The sequence below is a fragment of the Nematolebias whitei genome, chromosome 10, assembly GCF_014905685.2.
Source record: "Nematolebias whitei isolate Nwh7 chromosome 10, NemWhi1, whole genome shotgun sequence".
Lineage (NCBI taxonomy): Eukaryota > Metazoa > Chordata > Actinopteri > Cyprinodontiformes > Rivulidae > Nematolebias > Nematolebias whitei.
The window spans coordinates 4565241-4569236 of record NC_056507.1 but is presented as its reverse complement, the minus strand read 5'-3'; the positions used below and the strand labels follow the sequence as shown (position 1 = coordinate 4569236).

Here is a 3996-nt window from a genome sequence, read left to right as displayed (position 1 = left end):
CTCTGGACATGTCCAAACCACTGTCCCTCCTCTGGACATGTCCAAACTATCTCAGTGTGTCCTCTCTAACTTTACCTCCCAGTTGTTCATTCTGTGCTGTACCTCTGATGATCTCATTACTGATCTTCTCCATCCTTGTCTCTCCTAAGGAGAACCTCAACATCTTCATTTCTGCTACTTCCAATTCTGTCTCCTGCCTTTTTGTCCTTTTCTCCAGACCATACAACATAGCTCGTCTCACCACTGTCTCGTAAACTTTTCTCCATCCTGCCTGGACTCTCTTCTTCTCCTCTTTACCACACTCCCCATGTTCCTGGACAGTGGACCCCAAGTCCTTGAAGTCCTGCACCTTTGACCTCTGCTCCTTGTAGCCTCACTGTTCCACCTCCTCCCTCTCATTCACACACATGTACTCTGTCTTAGTACGGCTGACTTTCATTCCTCTTCTTTCAAGTGCATACCTCCACCTCTCCAAGTTCTCTTCCACCTGTTCCCACCACAGATCACAATGTCATCTGCAAACATCATAGTCCACGGGGATTCTTGCCTGACTTTGGCTACACAAAATACAAATAACTGAACTGAAGACAGGTCTCATCATTTAGGGTTCCATCATGAGGTGTCCTGATTATACTTTAGTTTAAATGTGTTCGTGTTTTGGGCCTCTCCCACAACATTAAGCCCAGAACATCAAACACAAGGATGATCTGGTCTACTTCAGTTCAGACTTTATACGTTAAGAAATTGCTGATAAATAATACAACAATGAATCTGCACACCAGGGAAGGTGAATTAGTTTAGGCCCAAGTTGTTTCGACTCATGCTGGGTGGTGATAACGCTGCTCGAGTGCCAATTACAACATGCACGACGGACCAGAACAGGTCAAATCCATCAGGTGCCCAGTTTAGAAAAAGAGGAGAAACGAGCAGAAGATAAATGTATGCAGCCGTGTCATCTCTTGGAGCATGAAAGCTTTTCTATTATGTAGCTATAACCTGTTGCAAGACAAACTTACTATTAATTAATAACATCAGACACTAACAGTCGTTTATGTTTAGCTGCTTTAGAAGACACCGTTTGGTTTTCAGCAGAAAATATTACCGTTTTGAAGAAAGAATTTCTTCTAAAACTAACTACATGGGAAAGTAATATTAGCCTACTACAATTACTAAAGGCGACGATCTTGTGATGTAGCTTGGACCGTTAAATAGCCATTAACTGAAAGAGGTGTTCATTTGTCTCCTATTCTGAATATTTCACAAAATGGACATACGTACATGTAGACCTGTTGGTTTTGTCTTGGCTGTTAGCTACGTCAGTATCAACCGTACAACTGCTGAGCAGATTTCATGATGACATTATGAATGATTTTGCATCAAGGAAGGCAAGAAGGGTCGATATTTAGGTGGCGGATGTGCAGCTGAATCGGGTTTTGTTGTTTGAACAGTAATAGTGTAGATTGAAAGAAAGAAGGATAAGGCTTTACATGACAGTTGCTCTATTTAATGTGTTTCTTGGAGTGCAACAATGTAAACCGTCTTATTCAGAAAAGGTTCAGATCTTCCTTCACAGTTGTGTGGAGAAAGTTGTGTCTTGATGAAAGTGCAATTGTTGTACACTCATATATATATAATTTTTTTTTCTTCCATTGGTGCAATTTAGAAATGCCATACTTTAGTTGTGATTATGTTCTACAGTATTTATTATTTTTTGTGTTTGTATTGTGTACTTTTAAATCCATGGTGTACAGTACTTATTTGTTTTTGTGTGTTTACAGTATTACTCTAGTTTCTTCAATTTCAAGTTTTTGAATAATATTCATCCAGCCCATTATCTTGTACCAGCTTTGTCCTTTTTGGGTCACTGGTGTCCATATCCAGCAGTCACTGCGCGAGAGGTGGGGGACACCCTGGACAGGTCTCCTGTCCATCACAGGGACACACAGAGACAAACAACCACTCTCTCTCTCTCATCTAGAGACATTTTAGAGTCACCAATCAGCCTAACATGCATGTTTTTGGTCTGTGGGAGGAAACCTGTACCCGGAGAAAACCCATGCATACACGGAGAGAACATGCAAACTCCACCCAGAATGCCCCCATCCCCGACCAGGATTTGATCCGATGACTTTTTCGCTGAGAGGCAACAACTTTACCAACTGAGCCACTGTGTCGCCCTTAATAAAACTATATTCAAAGAATCTTTGGGTAATCTTATGGTAATCTAAATATGTCCGGGCGGAGCGAGTCTGTGCACTCAGGGGTGGGGTGTATGTGGGGGGGTTGGGTGATGTAGGCTTGGGGGTGCCCCGGAGGGATTGTTCGCCCAGGGCACCAAACAGGCTAGGACCGCCCTTGATTATACCACCTTTGTGTTTCCTAAGGTCAGTTCGTAAATGGGTGTAGATGTACATCCAATTATTAATTTATCACATTTTTAAAATAATTTCTCTACATGAAATATTTTGCTAACAGACTATGACTGTTAGCTGTAATGAACATGCGTCAAATCACATCACGTGATCTCTTGATATGTTAGTTTCATGATTAGTTGCATCAACATGTGGTGAACGTGCAGCTTCAGCCCCGGAGCCAATGAAAAGCACGAGCAGCCTTACGTCACCGGTTCAGCAAACAGGTGAAACGTGGGGTCTGTCTCTGCCATTCACAACTTCCTGCACGCACACACACTACTTTATGTGCGTGTGAACTGACGGCGCTTTAAAAAAAAAAAGAAGAAGAGGGCGCAGACAATGTGAAGTGTCCCGGTGTCAAAGCGGTCCGAGCCACAACAAAGCCCGGGCTGCAGCAGCTTTTCGGGACACCCAGCTGCCACATCGCACGCTGCCGGCCGGAGGCACCGCTTCTCTCCGGGTGACGGCCTAGCAACACAAGCCCCGTCCTCGACGCTTCCCCACACGCCCGCCATTTGGAGCGTGGCGAGAAACTCCGGCTAAACCACCGCTTCTACCAGGTGAGCTGGGAAAGTGGCCGGCACACCGGGGGCCTCGTTCCTGACTAAACACAAAGCATTTCAGACCGTTTATATTTTGCAGTTTTACTGAGAACGTGCTTTTTTTTTTAATCGCAGTGGGGTTCGGAGCTGCCAGTTAGCTGCTAGCTAATGTAAACAACATGAGCAGCCAGGGCTAGGAGGAAAACACATGCGCCGTTAGCGACTCGGCTAACAGACGTGAAAACAACTTATAAATGTTGTTTTGTTTACCAGCACATAAGTCTGACTGCTTTTATTACGATTATATGAGTGTGATGCATGTAAGGAGACGCTGATCTCCGTTTAGTCCACTAAAAAACGTGTGCTAGCAGCAGGCAGCTAACTAGCTAGCTCCATTAGCTTACTGAATGAATTCAGCTGAACTCACCCCTCTGCCTCAAAGCACAAGTTTGCTGATGATTGTTCGATAATCCGTTATGTGTGGATCCACCGCCGATCAGAAGGGACACGATGACCACGTCAATGCGGAGACAGCTTGTCAGCGGCGTGTGACTTAAAATAAACAATTCGGGCAAAGTGAAAATCTCCTCGAGAGGAGGAAAACAATCCGTTCGGTTAGCGGTAGGAGTGGGCGGGGCTCCCAGAAGAGACCCGCGCTACGACGCACGCTATTGGTCAGTTCATTCGCAGGCTCCGCGCGGAGGCGGGGCTACAGCTAGTGTTTTGAATTTGAACTGTCAATCAAGGATTTCTCTACAATGGCAAAATGCTGGATTTTAAGCGCGTCAACTTTTTTTTTTTTAACCTTTTTGCAGTCGTTTCTCATGTTATTTTTATTGTTAAAAATGTTTTAATTAGGATAGAACAAATCATTTTTCTATTTAGGATGGTTAAAAAAATAAACCATAAATTTGTATAGATGCCAAACCCATTATACTTTAGAATACATTCAAGGTAGATTGTTTTGTAAATTTTAAATGAAAAATAGGATAGTTAGAAAAAGTGCAGTAGTTATTTAGCACATTGTTTTTAATCTTTTT

General features: G+C 43.4%; 1 protein-coding gene across 1 annotated transcript in view; it reads right to left on the bottom strand.

Annotated features, from left to right (window-relative positions):
* Positions 1–3996, bottom strand: part of sin3aa (SIN3 transcription regulator family member Aa) — a 24831-nt gene that overhangs the window by 18128 nt on the left and 2707 nt on the right. The gene's annotated exons all lie outside the window — the stretch shown is intronic.